This window comes from Sturnus vulgaris, unplaced genomic scaffold (genome assembly GCF_052056855.1).
Source record: "Sturnus vulgaris isolate bStuVul1 unplaced genomic scaffold, bStuVul1.hap1 Scaffold_507, whole genome shotgun sequence".
Lineage (NCBI taxonomy): Eukaryota > Metazoa > Chordata > Aves > Passeriformes > Sturnidae > Sturnus > Sturnus vulgaris.
In genome coordinates, this window is record NW_028276504.1 from 48,909 (window position 1) to 69,577 (window position 20,669).

Here is a 20,669-nt window from a genome sequence, read left to right on the forward strand (position 1 = left end):
GCCGCGTCAGCCGGCCGGCCCACCCCCCCGCGGGACCTCGACAGCACATCCCCGCAGATCATAACGCCGGCGAGCAGAACTTCATGCGGGCCGCCATATTTGTCCGGTATCACGTGACCGGACGGGCGCCGCCATATTTACTGTTAGGGGCGGTCCCTGGCGGCCCGGCGGGGGCGGAGAGTGGGGAGGAGGCGGGGACAGTGGGCGGGGACACGGTGACGGCACTGATGGGGGTGGAGCCGAACGTGGCGGGAATGGGGGGTTCTGATAGGCGGGCCGGAACTGCCTCGGGCTCTGATTGGCTGGCCTGGCCATAAATAGCGTGTATTTCGCAGGGTCGGGGCACTGCGGAGGCGGCGGCGGAAGAGGTAAGGGCGGGATCTGAGGGGGGCGGGCGGCGGTTAGGGGTGGCGCCGGGGCCCGGCCGGCGCGGCGCGGGGCCCGGGGTGGGTCGGCGGGCAGGCCCGAGCGGAGCTGCGGGGCGTGGTGGTGGGGGGGGCGGGGCCCAGGGGGAGGTGGCGGGGCCGGGCCGGGCGGCGCGGGGGGGGCGGTGGCGGCAGGGCCGGGCCGGGCGGCGCGGGGGGGCGGTGGCGGCAGGGCCGGGCCGGGCGGCGCGAGGGGGGGGGGGGGCGGCAGGGCCGGGCCGGGCGGCGCGGGGGGGGGGGGGGGGACGGCCGGGCCGGGCGGCGCGGGGGGGGGGGGGGGGCGGCAGGGCCGGGCCGGGCGGAGCGGCGCGGGGTGGAGCGCAGCCGAGGGGCGGGGCCCGCGGCGGAGCGCGGCCGCTGGGGCCCGGCGTGGCGTGTAGGGGGGGCGGCTACTGGGTCTGGGGGACTCCAGTGAGGCAATTTATATGGTTTCAAGTATTGGGAATAAAGGTGCTTTTTTATGTTTTTCTTATCTCTAAGCTTTATATGATTTAATCGCGTTTTCTTCTTTCTTAGACTGAAACTGAGAGGCTGGAGCTGAGGAAGCAGAGCTGGAGAAATACGGTAAGGTTTGAAAACATAACTGCTTTGGGGCTGTGTTAGGGCATATGGAGGCACGATGGTATGTGTGTGGCTGGATATTAAATCACTAAGGGATATGAAAGGGAGTCTAGAGATGTTAATGGGGTAAGGATTCTCAGATTGTGGCTGAAATATGAGTTCAGGAGGTGCTCAAACCACAGAGAGGTAGAGGTAAAAAAAATATCCTGCCGTGGAAAGCAGAAAGACCATTACATGGCACAGCCGGAGCAATGTGGATCCAGAAGCGAAGCAGAAGAACTGGCAGTTGAATAAAGCTTGTGGTTTGAAAAAGAGCTGAAATCACAGGGGGTGGGCTAAAAGGGGTGTCTGAACTGATTGACTCTGAAATCACTCGTGCCGGGTTAGAAGGGATGGAGGTGAAATCGCCGTAGGAGCGGGATACGGACTGGGGCAGGCTTCGAGGCTCTGGGGCGGGAGGTGAATTGGTGCGGGGCTGGAGCCAAGACACAGATGCTGTGCATTGAAGGTGGAGAAGATTGCTCTTGCAGAGATGGAGAAAGGCTCAGGTGAAGTCAGAAGAGCAGAGCTGGCAGTTGAATAAAGCTTGTGGTTTGAAAAAGAGCTGAAATCACAGGGGCTGGGGCAAAAGGGGTGTCTGAAATTATTGACTCTGAAGTTGCTCGTGCCGGGTTTGAAGCCGTTATCGGGGTAGACGCCATAGGGGTGCCATCGAGACGGGGCGATCCGTGCGCCAAGATTGGCACAGGTCCGGGCTGTTGAAGGTGGGTCTGGGTCGCGTGCCAGCGCATGGAACGGGGACACGAAGGGCCGTAATAGGAGGGGGGACCGTAGGGCCGGAGGTGAAATATCCATGGGAGCGGGATATGTACCGGGGGCAGGCTTCGAGGCTCTGGGGCGGGAGCTGAATTGGTGCGGGGCTGGAGCCAAGACACAGATGCTGTGCATTGAAGGTGGAGAAGATTGCTCTTGCAGAGATGGAGAAAGGCTCAGGTGAAGTCAGAAGAGCAGAGCTGGCAGTTGAATAAAGCTTGTGGTTTGAAAAAGAGCTGAAATCACAGGGGCTGGGGCAAAAGGGGTGTCTGAAATTATTGACTCTGAAGTTGCTCGTGCCGGGTTTGAAGCCGTTATCGGGGTAGACGCCATAGGGGTGCCATCGAGACGGGGCGATCCGTGCGCCAAGATTGGCACAGGTCCGGGCTGTTGAAGGTGGGTCTGGGTCGCGTGCCAGCGCATGGAACGGGGACACGAAGGGCCGTAATAGGAGGGGGGACCGTAGGGCCGGAGGTGAAATATCCATGGGAGCGGGATATGTACCGGGGGCAGGCTTCGAGGCTCTGGGGCGGGAGCTGAATTGGTGCGGGGCTGGAGCCAAGACACAGATGCTGTGCATTGAAGGTGGAGAAGATTGCTCTTGCAGAGATGGAGAAAGGCTCAGGTGAAGTCAGAAGAGCAGAGCTGGCAGTTGAATAAAGCTTGTGGTTTGAAAAAGAGCTGAAATCACAGGGGCTGGGGCAAAAGGGGTGTCTGAAATTATTGACTCTGAAGTTGCTCGTGCCGGGTTTGAAGCCGTTATCGGGGTAGACGCCATAGGGGTGCCATCGAGACGGGGCGATCCGTGCGCCAAGATTGGCACAGGTCCGGGCTGTTGAAGGTGGGTCTGGGTCGCGTGCCAGCGCATGGAACGGGGACACGAAGGGCCGTAATAGGAGGGGGGACCGTAGGGCCGGAGGTGAAATATCCATGGGAGCGGGATATGTACCGGGGGCAGGCTTCGAGGCTCTGGGGCGGGAGCTGAATTGGTGCGGGGCTGGAGCCAAGACACAGATGCTGTGCATTGAAGGTGGAGAAGATTGCTCTTGCAGAGATGGAGAAAGGCTCAGGTGAAGTCAGAAGAGCAGAGCTGGCAGTTGAATAAAGCTTGTGGTTTGAAAAAGAGCTGAAATCACAGGGGCTGGGGCAAAAGGGGTGTCTGAAATTATTGACTCTGAAGTTGCTCGTGCCGGGTTTGAAGCCGTTATCGGGGTAGACGCCATAGGGGTGCCATCGAGATGGGGCGATCCGTGCGCCAAGATTGGCACAGGTCCGGGCTGTTGAAGGTGGGTCTGGGTCGCGTGCCAGCGCATGGAACGGGGACACGAAGGGCCGTAATAGGAGGGGGGACCGTAGGGCTGGAGGTGAAATATCCATGGGAGCGGGATATGTACCGGGGGCAGGCTTCGAGGCTCTGGGGCGGGAGCTGAATTGGTGCGGGGCTGGAGCCAAGACACAGATGCCGTGCATTGAAGGTGGAGAAGATTGCTCTTGCAGAGATGGAGAAAGGCTCAGGTGAAGTCAGAAGAGCAGAGCTGGCAGTTGAATAAAGCTTGTGGTTTGAAAAAGAGCTGAAATCACAGGGGCTGGGGCAAAAGGGGTGTCTGAAATTATTGACTCTGAAGTTGCTCGTGCCGGGTTTGAAGCCGTTATCGGGGTAGACGCCATAGGGGTGCCATCGAGACGGGGCGATCCGTGCGCCAAGATTGGCACAGGTCCGGGCTGTTGAAGGTGGGTCTGGGTCGCGTGCCAGCGCATGGAACGGGGACACGAAGGGCCGTAATAGGAGGGGGGACCGTAGGGCCGGAGGTGAAATATCCATGGGAGCGGGATATGTACCGGGGCAGGCTTCGAGGCTCTGGGGCGGGAGGTGAATTGGTGCGGGGCTGGAGCCAAGACACAGATGCTGTGCATTGAAGGTGGAGAAGATTGCTCTTGCAGAGATGGAGAAAGGCTCAGGTGAAGTCAGAAGAACAGAGCTGGCAGTTGAATAAAGCTTGTGGTTTGAAAAAGAGCTGAAATCACAGGGGCTGGGGCAAAAGGGGTGTCTGAAATTATTGACTCTGAAGTTGCTCGTGCCGGGTTTGAAGCCGTTATCGGGGTAGACGCTGTAGGGGTGTCATCCGGATGGGGAGATCTCTGTGCCGAAATTGGTGCAGGCGTGGGGTATTGGAGGTGGGTCTGGGTCAGGGGCATGGGGGCTAGGGGGCCGGGGGGGACCAGAGGCCAGACAGTCAGTGCTTTAGGGGGCCTGGGCATCCTAGGGCAAGGTGGCTCACAGGTCAGCAGGGCCAGGTGGTCATGGGGCCTTGCGGCCACGGGACTTGGGGGCTAGGGGGACAGTGGACCCATGGGCCAGGGGTTCAGAGGCCAGGGGCCTAATGGGTCATGGGAGCTGGGGGGATGAGGTGCCCAGGTTAGGGTCTGGGGTTGGACTTAGACTTGGGCTTAGTCTCCGTCTTGGGGTTGGGGTAAGGGGTAAAGGTTAGGGTTGGGGTTATAGTTAGGGTATGGGTAAGGGTACAGGTTAGTGTTAGGGTACGGGTTAGGGTACGGGTACGGCTTAGGGTACCGGTGAGAGTTAGCGTACGGGTTAGGGTATGGTTTAGGGTTAGCGTACGGGTTAGGGTATGGGTAGAGGGTAGGGTTAGGGTTAGGTTTAGGGTTAGGATTTGTGTTAGGGTTAGGGATATTTGGGTTACGGTTAGGGTTAGTTCGGTTAGGGTTATGGTTAGTGGGTTTAGGGTAAGGGTTAGGGTTATTTGGGTTAAGGTTAGAGTTAGGGTTAGTGTTAGGGTTAGTTGGGTTAGGGTTAGGGTTATTTGGTTTAGGGTTAGGTTTAGGGTCAGGGTTAGGGTTAGGGTTATTTGGGCGAGGGTTAGGGTTAGGGTTAGGTGGGTTAGGGTTATGGTTAGGGTTATTTTGGTAAAGGTTAGGCTTAGGGCTAGTGTTAGGGCTAGTTGGTTTAGGGTTAGGGTTATTTGGGTTAGGGTTAGGTTTAGGGTCAGGGTTAGGGTTAGGGTTATTTGGGCTAGGGTTAGGGTTAGGTTTAGGTTTAGTTGGGTTAGGGTTATGGTCAGGGTTATTTTGGTAAAGGGTAGGCTTAGGGTTAGTGTTAGGGTTATTTGGTTTAGGGTTAGGTTTAGGGTCAGGGTTATGGTTAGATTTATTTGGGCTAGGGTTAGGGTTAGGGTTTGTGTTATGGTTAGAGTTAGTTAGTTTAAGGTTAGGGTTATGGTTATTTGGGTTAGTGATAGGGCCATTTCTGTTAGGGTTAGGGTTAGTTGCGTTATGGGTAGGGTTAGTTGGTTATGGTTAGGGTTATTTCGGTTAGTGTTAGGGTTACTTCGGTTAGGGTTAGGGTTAGGCATAGGGTTATGGTTAGTTGGGTTAGAGTTATGGTTAGGGTTATTTTGGTAAAGGTTAGGCTTAGGGTTAGTGTTAGGGCTAGTTGGTTTAGGGTTAGGGTTATTTGGTTTAGGGTTAGGTTTAAGGTCAGGGTTAGGGTTATTTGGGCTAGGTTTATGGTTAGGGTTAGGCAAAGGGTTATGGTTAGTTGGGTTAGGGTTATGGTTAGGGTTATTTTGGTAAAGGTTAGGCTTAGGGTTAGTGTTAGGGCTAGTTGGTTTAGGGTTAGGGTTAGGGTTATTTGGTTTAGGGTTAGGTTTAAGGTCAGGGTTAGGGTTAGGGTTATTTGGGCTAGGTTTATGGTTAGGGTTAGGCAAAGGGTTATGGTTAGTTGGGTTAGGGTTATGGTTAGGGTTATTTTGGTAAAGGTTAGGCTTAGGGTTAGTGTTAGGGTTAGTTGGGTTAGGGTTAGGGTTATTTGGTTTAGGGTTAGGTTTAGGGTCAGGGTTACTGTTAGGGTTAGGGTTATTTGGCCTAGGGTTAGGGTTAGGGTTATTTGGGCTAGGGTTAGGGTTAGGGTTAGGGTTCGGGTTATAGTTAGGTCTATGGTTAGTTAGGGTTATGGTTAGGGTTATTTTGGTAAAGGTTAGGCTTAGGGTTAGTGTTAGGGCTAGTTGGTTTAGGGTTAGGGTTATTTGGTTTAGGGTTAGGTTTATTGTCAGGGTTAGGGTTAGGGTTAGGGTTATTTGGGCTAGGGTTAGGGTTAGAGTTAGGGTTAGGGTTAGGGTTATGGTTAGTTGGGTTAGGGTTATGGTTAGGGTTATTTTGGTAAAGGTTAGGCTTATGGTTAGTGTTAGGGCTAGTTGGTTTAGGGTTAGGGTTATTTGGTTTAGGGTTAGGTTTAGTGTCAGGGTTATGGTTAGGGTTATTTGGTCTAGGGTTAGGGTTAGGGTTATGGTTAGTTGGGTTAGGGTTATGGTTAGGGTTATTTTGGTAAAGGTTAGGCTTATGGTTAGTGTTAGGGCTAGTTGGTTTAGGGTTAGGGTTATTTGGTTTAGGGTTAGGTTTAGGGTCAGGGTTAGGGTTAGGGCTAGGGTTATTTGGCCTAGGGTTAGGGTTAGGGTTATTTGGTTTAGGGTTAGTTGGGTTAGGGTTATGGTTAGGGTTATTTTGGTAAAGGTTAGGCTTAGGGTTAGTGTTAGGGCTAGTTGTTTTAGGGTTAGGGTTAGGGTTATTAGGTTTAGGGTTAGGTTTAGGGTCAAGGTTAGGGTTATGGTTATTTGGGTTAGTGTTAGGGCTATTTCTGTTAGGGTTAGGGTTAGTTGCGTTATGGGTAGGGTTAGTTGGTTATGGTTAGGGTTATTTCGGTTAGTGTTAGGGTTACTTCGGTTAGGGTTAGGGTTAGGCATAGGGTTAGGGTTAGAGTTAGGGTTAGGTTTATGGTTAGGGTTATTTTGGTAAAGGTTAGGCTTAGGGCTAGTGTTAGGGCTAGTTGGTTTAGGGTTAGGGTTATTTGGGTTAGGGTTAGGTTTAGGGTCAGGGTTAGGGTTAGGGTTATTTGGGCTAGGGTTAGGGTTAGTTGGGTTAGGGTTATGGTTAGGGTTATTTTGGTAAAGGTTAGGCTTAGGGTTAGTGTTAGGGTTAGTTGGGTTAGGGTTAGGGTTATTTGGTTTAGGGTTAGGTTTAGGGTCAGGGTTACTGTTAGGGTTAGGGTTATTTGGCCTAGGGTTAGGGTTAGGGTTATTTGGGCTAGGGTTAGGGTTAGGGTTAGGGTTCAGGTTATAGTTAGGTCTATGGTTAGTTAGGGTTATGGTTAGGGTTATTTTGGTAAAGGTTAGGCTTAGGGTTAGTGTTAGGGCTAGTTGGTTTAGGGTTAGGGTTATTTGGTTTAGGGTTAGGTTTATTGTCAGGGTTAGGGTTAGGGTTAGGGTTATTTGGGCTAGGGTTAGGGTTAGAGTTAGGGTTAGGGTTAGGGTTATGGTTAGTTGGGTTAGGGTTATGGTTAGGGTTATTTTGGTAAAGGTTAGGCTTATGGTTAGTGTTAGGGCTAGTTGGTTTAGGGTTAGGGTTAGGGTTATTTGGTTTAGGGTTAGGTTTAGTGTCAGGGTTATGGTTAGGGTTATTTGGTCTAGGGTTAGGTTTAGGGTCAGGGTTAGGGTTAGGGTTAGGGTTATTTGGCCTAGGGTTAGGGTTAGGGTTATTTGGTTTAGGGTTAGTTGGGTTAGGGTTATGGTTAGGGTTATTTTGGTAAAGGTTAGGCTTAGGGTTAGTGTTAGGGCTAGTTGTTTTAGGGTTAGGGTTAGGGTTATTAGGTTTAGGGTTAGGTTTAGGGTCAAGGTTAGGGTTATGGTTATTTGGGTTAGTGTTAGGGCTATTTCTGTTAGGGTTAGGGTTAGTTGCGTTATGGGTAGGGTTAGTTGGTTATGGTTAGGGTTATTTCGGTTAGTGTTAGGGTTACTTCGGTTAGGGTTAGGGTTAGGCATAGGGTTAGGGTTAGAGTTAGGGTTAATGTTAGGGTTATTTTGGTAAAGGTTAGGCTTAGGGCTAGTGTTAGGGCTAGTTGGTTTAGGGTTAGGGTTATTTGGGTTAGGGTTAGGTTTAGGGTCAGGGTTAGGGTTAGGGTTATTTGGGCTAGGGTTAGGGTTAGTTGGGTTAGGGTTATGGTTAGGGTTATTTTGGTAAAGGTTAGCCTTATGGTTAGTGTTAGGGCTAGTTGGTTTAGGGTTAGGGTTATTTGGGTTAGGGTTAGGTTTAGGTTTAGGTTTAGTTGGGTTAGGGTTATGGTCAGGGTTATTTTGGTAAAGGGTAGGCTTAGGGTTAGTGTTAGGGTTGTTTGGTTTAGGGTTAGGTTTAGGGTCAGGGTTAGGGTTAGGGTTTGTGTTATGGTTAGAGTTAGTTAGTTTAAGGTTAGGGTTATGGTTATTTGGGTTAGTGATAGGGCCATTTCTGTTAGGGTTAGGGTTAGTTGCGTTATGGGTAGGGTTAGTTGGTTATGGTTAGGGTTATTTCGGTTACTGTTAGGGTTACTTCAGTTAGGGTTAGGGTTAGGCATAGGGTTATGGTTAGTTGGGTTTGGGTTATGGTTAGTGTTATTTTGGTAAAGGTTAGGCTTAGGGTTAGTGTTAGGGCTAGTTGGTTTAGGGTTAGGGTTAGGGTTATTTGGTTTAGGGTTAGGTTTAAGGTCAGGGTTAGGGTTAGGGTTATTTGGGCTAGGTTTATGGTTAGGGTTAGGCAAAGGGTTATGGTTAGTTGGGTTAGGGTTATGGTTAGGGTTATTTTGGTAAAGGTTAGGCTTAGGGTTAGTGTTAGGGTTAGTTGGGTTAGGGTTAGGGTTAGGGTTATTTGGTTTAGGGTTAGGTTTAGGGTCAGGGTTACTGTTAGGGTTAGGGTTATTTGGCCTAGGGTTAGGGTTAGGGTTATTTGGGCTAGGGTTAGGGTTAGGGTTAGGGTTCAGGTTATAGTTAGGTCTATGGTTAGTTAGGGTTATGGTTAGGGTTATTTTGGTAAAGGTTAGGCTTAGGGTTAGTGTTAGGGCTAGTTGGTTTAGGGTTAGGGTTATTTGGTTTAGGGTTAGGTTTATTGTCAGGGTTAGGGTTAGGGTTAGGGTTATTTGGGCTAGGGTTAGGGTTAGAGTTAGGGTTAGGGTTATGGTTAGTTGGGTTAGGGTTATGGTTAGGGTTATTTTGGTAAAGGTTAGGCTTATGGTTAGTGTTAGGGCTAGTTGGTGTAGGGTTAGGGTTATTTGGTTTAGGGTTAGGTTTAGTGTCAGGGTTATGGTTAGGGTTATTTGGTCTAGGGTTAGGGTTAGGGTTATGGTTAGTTGGGTTAGGGTTATGCTTAGGGTTATTTTGGTAAAGGTTAGGCTTATGGTTAGTGTTAGGGCTAGTTGGTTTAGGGTTAGGGTTAGGGTTATTTGGTTTAGGGTTAGTTGGGTTAGGGTTATGCTTAGGGTTATTTTGGTAAAGGTTAGGCTTATGGTTAGTGTTAGGGCTAGTTGGTTTAGGGTTAGGGTTATTAGGTTTAGGGTTAGGTTTAGGGTCAGGGTTAGGGTTAGGGTTATTTGGGCTAGGGTTAGGGTTAGGGTTTGTGTTATGGTTAGAGTTAGTTAGTTTAGGGTTAGGGTTATGGTTATTTGGGTTAGTGTTAGGGCTATTTCTGTTAGGGTTAGGGTTAGGGTTAGTTGGTTATGGTTAGGGTTATTTCGGTTAGTGTTAGGGTTACTTGGGTTAGGGTTAGGGTTAGGCATAGGGTTAGGGTTAGAGTTAGGGTTAGGGTTATGGTTAGGGTTATTTTGGTAAAGGTTAGGGTTAGTGTTAGGGCTAGTTGGTTTAGGGTTAGGGTTATTTGGTTTAGGGTTAGGTTTAAGGTTAGGGTTAGGGTTATTTGGGCTAGGTTTATGGTTTGGGTTAGGGTTAGGGTTAGGGTTAGGGTTAGGGTTAGGGTTAGGGTTAGGGTTATTTGGGCTAGGGTTAGGGTTAGGGTTTGTGTTATGGTTAGAGTTAGTTAGTTTAGGGTTAGGGTTATGGTTATTTGGGTTAGTGTTAGGGCTATTTCTGTTAGGGTTAGGGTTAGGGTTAGTTGGTTATGGTTAGGGTTATTTCAGTTAGTGTTAGGGTTACTTGGGTTAGGGTTAGGGTTAGGCATAGGGTTAGGGTTAGAGTTAGGGTTAGGGTTATGGTTAGGGTTATTTTGGTAAAGGTTAGGGTTAGTGTTAGGGCTAGTTGGTTTAGGGTTAGGGTTATTTGGTTTAGGGTTAGGTTTAAGGTTAGGGTTAGGGTTATTTGGGCTAGGTTTATGGTTAGGGTTAGGCAAAGGGTTATGGTTAGTTGGGTTAGGGTTATGGTTAGGGTTATTTTGGTAAAGGTTAGGCTTAGGGTTAGTGTTAGGGCTAGTTGGTTTAGGGTTAGGGTTAGGGTTATTTGGGCTAGGTTTATGGTTAGGGTTAGGCAAAGGGTTATGGTTAGTTGGGTTAGGGTTATGGTTAGGGTTATTTTGGTAAAGGTTAGGCTTAGGGTTAGTGTTAGGTTTAGTTGGGTTAGGGTTAGGGTTATTTGGTTTAGGGTTAGGTTTAGGGTCAGGGTTACTGTTAGGGTTAGGGTTATTTGGGCTAGGGTTAGGGTTAGGGTTAGGGTTCAGGTTATAGTTAGGTCTATGGTTAGTTAGGGTTATGGTTAGGGTTATTTTGGTAAAGGTTAGGCTTAGGGTTAGTGTTAGGGCTAGTTGGTTTAGGGTTAGGGTTATTTGGTTTAGGGTTAGGTTTATTGTCAGGGTTAGGGTTAGGGTTAGGGTTATTTGGGCTAGGGTTAGGGTTAGAGTTAGGGTTAGGGTTAGGGTTATGGTTAGTTGGGTTAGGGTTATGGTTAGGGTTATTTTGGTAAAGGTTAGGCTTATGGTTAGTGTTAGGGCTAGTTGGTTTAGGGTTAGGGTTATTTGGTTTAGGGTTAGGTTTAGTGTCAGGGTTATGGTTAGGGTTATTTGGTCTAGGGTTAGGGTTAGGGTTATGGTTAGTTGGGTTAGGGTTATGGTTAGGGTTATTTTGGTAAAGGTTAGGCTTATGGTTAGTGTTAGGGCTAGTTGGTTTAGGGTTAGGGTTAGGGTTATTTGGTTTAGGGTTAGGTTTAGGGTCAGGGTTAGGGTTAGGGTTAGGGTTATTTGGCCTAGGGTTAGGGTTAGGGTTATTTGGTTTAGGGTTAGTTGGGTTAGGGTTATGGTTAGGGTTATTTTGGTAAAGGTTAGGCTTAGGGTTAGTGTTAGGGCTAGTTGTTTTAGGGTTAGGGTTAGGGTTATTAGGTTTAGGGTTAGGTTTAGGGTCAAGGTTAGGGTTATGGTTATTTGGGTTAGTGTTAGGGCTATTTCTGTTAGGGTTAGGGTTAGTTGCGTTATGGGTAGGGTTAGTTGGTTATGGTTAGGGTTATTTCGGTTAGTGTTAGGGTTACTTCGGTTAGGGTTAGGGTTAGGCATAGGGTTAGGGTTAGAGTTAGGGTTAGGGTTATGGTTAGGGTTATTTTGGTAAAGGTTAGGCTTAGGGCTAGTGTTAGGGCTAGTTGGTTTAGGGTTAGGGTTATTTGGGTTAGGGTTAGGTTTAGGGTCAGGGTTAGGGTTAGGGTTATTTGGGCTAGGGTTAGGGTTAGTTGGGTTAGGGTTATGGTTAGGGTTATTTTGGTAAAGGTTAGGCTTAGGGTTAGTGTTAGGGTTAGTTGGGTTAGGGTTAGGGTTATTTGGTTTAGGGTTAGGTTTAGGGTCAGGGTTACTGTTAGGGTTAGGGTTATTTGGCCTAGGGTTAGGGTTAGGGTTATTTGGGCTAGGGTTAGGGTTAGGGTTAGGGTTCGGGTTATAGTTAGGTCTATGGTTAGTTAGGGTTATGGTTAGGGTTATTTTGGTAAAGGTTAGGCTTATGGTTAGTGTTAGGGCTAGTTGGTTTAGGGTTAGGGTTATTTGGTTTAGGGTTAGGTTTATTGTCAGGGTTAGGGTTAGGGTTAGGGTTATTTGGGCTAGGGTTAGGGTTAGAGTTAGGGTTAGGGTTAGGGTTATGGTTAGTTGGGTTAGGGTTATGGTTAGGGTTATTTTGGTAAAGGTTAGGCTTATGGTTAGTGTTAGGGCTAGTTGGTTTAGGGTTAGGGTTAGGGTTATTTGGTTTAGGGTTAGGTTTAGTGTCAGGGTTATGGTTAGGGTTATTTGGTCTAGGGTTAGGGTTAGGGTTATGGTTAGTTGGGTTAGGGTTATGGTTAGGGTTATTTTGGTAAAGGTTAGGCTTATGGTTAATGTTAGGGCTAGTTGGTTTAGGGTTAGGGTTAGGGTTATTTGGTTTAGGGTTAGGTTTAGGGTCAGGGTTAGGGTTAGGGTTAGGGTTATTTGGCCTAGGGTTAGGGTTAGGGTTATTTGGTTTAGGGTTAGTTGGGTTTGGGTTATGGTTAGGGTTATTTTGGTAAAGGTTAGGCTTAGGGTTAGTGTTAGGGCTAGTTGTTTTAGGGTTAGGGTTAGGGTTATTAGGTTTAGGGTTAGGTTTAGGGTCAAGGTTAGGGTTATGGTTATTTGGGTTAGTGTTAGGGCTATTTCTGTTAGGGTTAGGGTTAGTTGCGTTATGGGTAGGGTTAGTTGGTTATGGTTAGGGTTATTTCGGTTAGTGTTAGGGTTACTTCGGTTAGGGTTAGGGTTAGGCATAGGGTTAGGGTTAGAGTTAGTGTTATGGTTAGGGTTATTTTGGTAAAGGTTAGGCTTAGGGCTAGTGTTAGGGCTAGTTGGTTTAGGGTTAGGGTTATTTGGGTTAGGGTTAGGTTTAGGGTCAGGGTTAGGGTTAGGGTTATTTGGGCTAGGGTTAGGGTTAGTTGGGTTAGGGTTATGGTTAGGGTTATTTTGGTAAAGGTTAGCCTTAGGGTTAGTGTTAGGGCTAGTTGGTTTAGGGTTAGGGTTATTTGGCTTAGGGTTAGGTTTAGGTTTAGGTTTAGTTGGGTTAGGGTTATGGTCAGGGTTATTTTGGTAAAGGGTAGGCTTAGGGTTAGTGTTAGGGTTGTTTGGTTTAGGGTTAGGTTTAGGGTCAGGGTTAGGGTTAGGGTTTGTGTTATGGTTAGAGTTAGTTAGTTTAAGGTTAGGGTTATGGTTATTTGGGTTAGTGATAGGGCCATTTCTGTTAGGGTTAGGGTTAGTTGCGTTATGGGTAGGGTTAGTTGGTTATGGTTAGGGTTATTTCGGTTAGTGTTAGGGTTACTTCAGTTAGGGTTAGGGTTAGGCATAGGGTTATGGTTAGGGTTATTTTGGTAAAGGTTAGGCTTAGGGTTAGTGTTAGGGCTAGTTGGTTTAGGGTTAGGGTTAGGGTTATTTGGTTTAGGGTTAGGTTTAAGGTCAGGGTTAGGGTTAGGGTTATTTGGGCTAGGTTTATGGTTAGGGTTAGGCAAAGGGTTATGGTTAGTTGGGTTAGGGTTATGGTTAGGGTTATTTTGGTAAAGGTTAGGCTTAGGGTTAGTGTTAGGGTTAGTTGGGTTAGGGTTAGGGTTAGGGTTATTTGGTTTAGGGTTAGGTTTAGGGTCAGGGTTACTGTTAGGGTTAGGGTTATTTGGCCTAGGGTTAGGGTTAGGGTTATTTGGGCTAGGGTTAGGGTTAGGGTTAGGGTTCAGGTTATAGTTAGGTCTATGGTTAGTTAGGGTTATGGTTAGGGTTATTTTGGTAAAGGTTAGGCTTAGGGTTAGTGTTAGGGCTAGTTGGTTTAGGGTTAGGGTTATTTGGTTTAGGGTTAGGTTTATTGTCAGGGTTAGGGTTAGGGTTAGGGTTATTTGGGCTAGGGTTAGGGTTAGAGTTAGGGTTAGGGTTATGGTTAGTTGGGTTAGGGTTATGCTTAGGGTTATTTTGGTAAAGGTTAGGCTTATGGTTAGTGTTAGGGCTAGTTGGTTTAGGGTTAGGGTTATTTGGTTTAGGGTTAGGTTTAGTGTCAGGGTTATGGTTAGGGTTATTTGGTCTAGGGTTAGGGTTAGGGTTATGGTTAGTTGGGTTAGGGTTATGGTTAGGGTTATTTTGGTAAAGGTTAGGCTTATGGTTAGTGTTAGGGCTAGTTGGTTTAGGGTTAGGGTTAGGGTTATTTGGTTTAGGGTTAGTTGGGTTAGGGTTATGCTTAGGGTTATTTTGGTAAAGGTTAGGCTTATGGTTAGTGTTAGGGCTAGTTGGTTTAGGGTTAGGGTTATTAGGTTTAGGGTTAGGTTTAGGGTCAGGGTTAGGGTTAGGGTTATTTGGGCTAGGGTTAGGGTTAGGGTTTGTGTTATGGTTAGAGTTAGTTAGTTTAGGGTTAGGGTTATGGTTATTTGGGTTAGTGTTAGGGCTATTTCTGTTAGGGTTAGGGTTAGGGTTAGTTGGTTATGGTTAGGGTTATTTCGGTTAGTGTTAGGGTTACTTGGGTTAGGGTTAGGGTTAGGCATAGGGTTAGGGTTAGAGTTAGGGTTAGGGTTATGGTTAGGGTTATTTTGGTAAAGGTTAGGGTTAGTGTTAGGGCTAGTTGGTTTAGGGTTAGGGTTAGGGTTATTTGGTTTAGGGTTAGGTTTAGGGGCAGGGTTAGGGTTAGGGTTATTTGGGCTAGGGTTAGGGTTACGGTTAGGGTTATGGTTAGTTGGGTTAGGGTTATGGTTAGGGTTATTTTGGTAAAGGTTAGGCTTATGGTTAGTGTTAGGGCTAGTTGGTTTAGGGTTAGGGTTAGGGTTATTTGGTTTAGGGTTATGTTTAGGGTCAGGGTTAGGGTTAGGGTTAGGTCTATGGTTAGTTAGGTTACGGAAAATCCCCCCGGAAAATCCCCCCGGAATCCCCGGGCAAATCTCCCCGGACTCCCCGAGAAAATCCCCCCGTTATTCCGCGGGAAAATCCCTGCGGAATCCCCGGGAAAATCCCCCCGGAATCCCCGAGAAAATCCCCCCGGAATCCCCCGGGATAATCGCCCCGGAATCCCCGAGAAAATATGCCCGGAATCCCCTGGAAAATCCAGCCGGAATCCCCGAGAAAATCCCCCCGGAATTCCGCGGGAAAATCCCCCCGGAATCCCCGAGAAAAACCTCCCGGAATCCCCGCGAAAATAGCCCCAGACTCCCCGGCATAATCCCCACGAAATCCCCTGGAAAATCCCCCCGGAATTCCCGGGAAAATCCCCCCGGAATCCCCGAGAAAATCCCCTAGAATTCCCCGGGATAATCCCCCCGGCATCTCCTGGAAAATCCCCCCGGTATCGCCGAGAAAATCCCCCCGGAATCGCCGGAATAATCCCCTGGAATTCCCCGGGAAAATCATCCCGGAATCCCCGAGAATATCCCCCCGGTATCGCCGAGAAAATCCCCCCGGAATCCCCGGGATAATCCCCCGGAATTCCCCGGGAATATCCCCCCGGAATCCCTCGTAAAATCCCTCCGGACTCCCCGAAAAAATCACCCCGGAATTTCCCGGGAAAATCCACCGGGAATTCCCCGGGAAATTCCTCGCTGAAACCCCTGGAAAATCCCCCCGGAATCCCGGAGAAAATCCCCCCGGAATTCCCCGGGAATATCCCCTCGGAATCCCCGGGAAAATCCCCCCGGACTCCCCGAAAAAATCCCCCCGGAATACTCGGGAAAATCCCCCCGGAATACTCCTGAAAATCCTCCCGGAATTCCCGAGAAAATCCCCCGGAATTCCCTGAGAAAATCGCCCCGGAATCCCAGTGAAAATCCCCCCGGAATCCCCGTGAAAATCCCCCCGGAATCCCCGGGAAAATCCCCCAGGAATCCCCTGGAAAATCCCCCAGGTATCCCCGATAAAATCCCCCTGGAATCCCCTGGATAATCCCCATGGAATCCCCTGGAAAATCCCCCAGGAATCCCCGAGAAAATATGCCCGGAATCCCCTGGAAAATCCCCCTGGAATCGCGGGGAAAATCCCCCCGGATTTCCCGGGAAAAATCCCCCCGGAATCCCCGATAAAATCTCCCCGGAATCCCTGAGAAAATCCCCCCGGAATCCGCGAGAAAATATGCCCAGAATCCCCGATAAAATCCCCCCGGAATCCCCGGGAATATCCCCCAGGAACCCCCGATAAAATCCCCCCGGAATCCCCCAGAAAATCCCCCCGGAATTCCCGACAAAATCCCCCCGGAATTCCCGAGAAAATCCCCCCGGAATCCCCGGAAAATCCCCGCGGAATTCCGGTCCATTTCTGTAGGAGAATAGTTTGTAAGGATAGTGCAGAAGGCACTAGTTGCCAACGAGTTACAGCTGTACTGATTAGCAAGGAGTGGAAACAGCCTTGCCTGCCCAGTGAGGCTGGTTGTTATAAAAGCGTGGGTCAGCTGGCTGCCAGTTTCACTAAGCACAGCTCCAGCTGGAGGTGCAGAGCCTGCTGCAGTGTGGGCTGGAGCCTGCTGGCTGTGCTGCGAGGAGGAAGGGACACGTGGCCGTGCAAGGGATGGACAAGGTGAGAGGATGCTGTGTGTGGGACAGACAGGCTCAGGTGGCTGGGGAAGGGACAGGCTGGGGTTTAGCCAGTCGTACAGAGGAGAGGAGGAGTCGGTGCTGTGTGGAGCTGCCTGTGAGAAAAGGAGTCAGAGTTGCCTCAAAGAAATCTGTGGAGAGAAGGCATGAAAAGTGTGTAATGAAAGACTAATGTTGGTGCCTGTCATGTCTGTCTTGATATAATTGCTACACGTTTTCTCTGAATGCTTTAATTTAGACATAAAATGAAAACTTTATTGTAAGAAAGGATTGCATTTCTCACCAAAGTGGTGTAGGGTGGGGGATCACAACTCACAGAGGGCCTGGAAGCGGAACGGCCACAGGGGTTACTGTAACTGGGCCTCCAGTACCAAAGCCCCAGTGGGTTTAAAGGCTAGAGCTGGGCTGGGATTAGCACGGGCTATGCAGCTGGGCTCATGCACAGGTCTGTCAGCACTCCTACCCGAGGACAGTCCCTCACCTAGGGAGAGGTTCTAGGCCTGGAGATGAGGCTGAGTTTGGGAAGGGTGATGAGGACATGGTTAGGGAGGGATGTAAATGCATATCAAAAGACTTAATTTTGAGGGGTGGCAAGCATTAGCTATAAACCAGTAAGTATTTACAGCTAAAGGCTGGAGGTGGGGGCTGTCTGAGGAGGACAGGACTGTTTAAGGCTGAAGTTGGAAGAGAAACCTTGGTGAAGCTTTTGCGTTAGAAACGGCCTCACCTGCCAAATCAGATTTTTGTCTTCAGGATTGCATGAGTGAGGATGCCACAGCCAAGGAAAAGGTTCAGGTTTGGGAGGCAAAGGCGAGTTAGGCAGGGCTGCAGGGCTGGGGCTTGGCTGTTTCCATACTGCTCAGGGCAGCAAAGGGTAGCTGGCTCACTGGGCCTTGGATCTAGAACTCTTTCTGGAACAAGGTGGAGAGCTGAGGTTCATGCAAGGGGCCAGGAATTCTTTGTCTGACTGGAAAATGCCAGAGGGGCAGTGTGTGACTCGGATAGGATGATATGTTCGTCTGGCGAGAGTCACAAAAGAATATTTTGGTTTACTGATAACTGGGCAGCTCAGAAGTTACTACTTGACTTAGTTGCTGCTCCCATCTGTTGCACACATAAACAGAGCAAAGCAGACGAATTCTCTCGGAGCCTGAGGTCTTTGACTGGCCCTCCAAAAATGCTGCCCGCTAAAAAACAGACGTGGGGGAGGAAAGTTGTCAGATACAATAGAGCAAGAAAAGGACACGGGCTTCAAAGTGCCCTCCAGCAGACCACGGAAGTGACCTGTCTGGAAGTGAAACCAGCAGTCTGCTTCCCCAGCCTCCTGGAAGCCTCTAACAGCTACACAGGCAGTGAGGGGAGAGAACAATTCAACCTAAAAATAATTTTCAGTAGCGTTCTGCACTGCTGTTAAAAATACTGCAACCAGGGAATGTGGTGTGGTGATAACTATTAGGCCTGTAAGTCTGGTAACTGGGGCTTTTAGCTCAAACATCTCGGTATGGCTACTTTGAGCCTTGTAAAAGCTGCGTTAAGTCCAATTTCTTGGGTAGTTCTACTAGCTCTAGCCTTGCTTTTCATCCCCTCAGTAACAAAGCAACTCCCTCTCGAGAATGTTATTTACTTTCCATATGATGTGCCTACCAATTTCTGGAATTGCAAATGTCTTTGGATACATGCGTAAATTTAAGTTTCAAGAAAGCTGTCAAGCTAAAACAAAGGCTTGCCATAATGCAGAAGAAAATGTTTTATGGAAGAACTGAGAGGTCCCTACCTGGGCATAGAATTTGCTATACGAAGGTGTGTTCCAAACGGATCTGCCATCTAAACAAGCAGAAAAATAGTTGGAATGTAGTGAGTTCAATTTAACTGTTGCTAGAAATAGGAATTATTAGCAGAGCTTGGAGCATGATATCACTAGCAGCAGTAAGACGCTTTTAGCTTGCTTCTCATAAATTACTTGTAAAAAGCATTTGTACCTAGTGTGTAGCAATTAATATTTCCCCATTTTCTTCCCCCCCGCCCCCCAGTCTCAGGTACTCCTTTTATTTTACCCTTTTCTGTCTTGTAACATCACCTTCCTTTATTTTATTCTATCTTCTGTTCTCAGAACATCGCAGCATCCTCTGTCAATGTGAAAGCATTTGTTCATCCTGTCTTGGAATGGCTGTCAATGTTGCCCTCTTCTGGATCACTTTTTTTTTTTTTTTTTTTAACAATACGTTGCTAAATGTCAGGAAAATTAATCCACAAACACCAGCGGTTTATGTCCAAAAAGGAAACAGAGGAGTCCTTTTTGCTTTATTCGAATAAAGGGAGAGGCCATGGGACATTCCCCTGGGATCTCTCAAATTTTTGGAGGACGCAGCCTCCTTTTTATCCTATTTTCCCGGCCGCATTTCCCTCTCTCTTTTCCCATTGGCTGAGGTACTTGAGAGGCACAGACTTCCCGGAACGCCTGATACCTGAAATTCCCCTCTAATGTATAACCCTCCCTTTTAATTTTTAATTCTTATAGAATTCATAGTTTCCCCCCGTTGCTTCTTTCATCTTTCGATATCCAATTTCATTTATCAGCAGCCCCGCAGTTTGTTTGTAAAGGCAACTATCTCTTTCCATTCATCAATCAGTGGAATCCATCCCATTGTTTCTTTTATCTCTCAGTGCTAGCCTTATCTACAGGCTGATCCACAGCTCATTTGTAAAGACAAATTCAACATTCCTCTCAGCTAATAAATGAGAAGTTAGCTGAAAAAAGTAAAAAGTGGATTTTTTTTCTGGTGTGTGTCGGACAATACAGTGGAGAGAATTTGCGGGAGGATGATCGAGGATATCCTATTATAATATCGTTCTCGGACATTTTACTATTTTAGATCATCAGTTGTATTCTGAAAGAAATCTATTTTAATGATATGTGTACGTTTGCACGAAGTTATAGTTAAATATAGCTTGCGGCTGGGCTCTTTAATGAATAGGGGTATTTTTGGTTTTAATTCAATATTTTATGCTTGTGGTGTGTAGTGTGCTGATTTATTTTTTAATGTTATTTACTACGTGCGCTTTTGTTTTTGAGTGAAGGTAACTTTCTGGATGGTTTTGTATTTGAGGCAGAATGAATTGAAGTAGGTTTTTAAAACTGATTTTTCATATGTACGATGGGGAGTTTAGTAGGGGCAGCTCTGATGGTGGGGGCTTGGTTGTTAATTTTATCAGACGGCTTTTGTTAGATACAGCTTTTAATTCTGGAAAGTTTTTTTTTCTAATGTCGTGCTTTGAAGGTGGTTTTCGAGGATGTATGGTATAGCTTTATTTTGTTTGTAGATGGTGTATGATAAGGGCTATGGTCTATTTATCTAATGCCATGTTTTTTCATTCAGGTGTTGATAAGGGAGTTCTTGAATGGCGTTTTGTGTTGTTTTTGTTTTTGGTGGGGCGTTGTTTTTAAAGGATACCTTGATAAGGTTTGCCGATGGCGTTCTAGCCTGTAGCATAAGGCATAGGGTAGTTTTTGAATTATTTTGTGGTGGCTTTGATTCTTGCCAGTATGTAGTGTTTGTTTGAGGTAATGCTGTGTAGCTAATTTCTGTTTTCTTATTAATATTAGAATTGGAGTGTTGTAGTATATGGGCTGTTATTATATCCTAGGGGTTCTATTTATTTGGTTGGATTGTTTTCTAGTTATGGATAATTTTTCTCAAAAAACCATTTTCAGAATTTCAGGCGTGACACAAAAGAACACTCAGATTGCTGGAAGGGAAACGTGTGCCCAGATTGTCTCGAAGCAGTGCTGCTGTCGGTTCTCGTTCAGTTGTGTCTTCTGAAAATGAGACTGTTGTATTCATTGCGCTGTGCTAAACACTTGTCATTCTCCCAATGCCAGGAAACAGATGAAGCTTGAAGAAAGAGGAAGGAATTTGGAAGCGTACAAACAAGCTGAGAAGAGGTTCAGAGATCAGGGTGCTCACTGGCAGCAGGGGCTGGGGTTAGGGCTGAGCAGGAGCAAAGCCGGAGCACATCAACCTCACCTCGTGTTTTCTCGGGGGCTTTATGGCCCTGGCAAGAGAGAGATGTTCACTGATGAGTCCCAGGCCGAGCCGTGAGCACAGCCTGTTGTGTTGGAGCTGGGGGTTTTTTTTGAGACGTTCAGCAGCCACACTCTCTAGTCAAGAGTCCTGAGGTTTGTTGCTGCTCCACTTTCATCCTCATATCCAGCTTCCAGCCCTTTTCTTCTCTCTGTCCAGTGTGTCTTTTGTGTTCCTTTCTTGTCCTGTGTGCTCCCCATCCCATTCCCGTTCCCTACGGAGGGGGAGGGTGTGGAGACTGGGGGCTCCGACGTGGTTTGGGGCGCCCCAAGGTCCCTGGGAAAGGGAGCCGGGCTGCGCTGGAGGAGCAGGTGAGTCGGGCATGGGGGGGGGGGGGGGGGGGGGTCATGCTGGGTGCCAGAACATTGACAGGGAGGGGTGGGTGTAGAATGCATGAAAAACAGAACCATAAAAAATAGCTAAATATAGTCTAAAAGGAATGTTTAAATGCTTTTTATTTGGGTAGAGGCACGGTTTTTATAGCTAATATAAAAATAAAATATAAAGAA

At 47.9% G+C, this 20,669-nt stretch overlaps 1 long non-coding RNA gene across 1 annotated transcript; it reads left to right on the forward strand.

Annotated features, from left to right (window-relative positions):
• Window positions 1-740: 740 nt before the first annotated feature.
• LOC148217658 (uncharacterized) lies at window positions 741-20,283 on the forward strand. Its single transcript, XR_015800890.1, has 2 exons — window positions 741-989; window positions 19,959-20,283. It is a non-coding gene; the product is annotated as an uncharacterized LOC148217658 (long non-coding RNA).
• The last annotated feature ends 386 nt before the right edge of the window (window positions 20,284-20,669 follow it).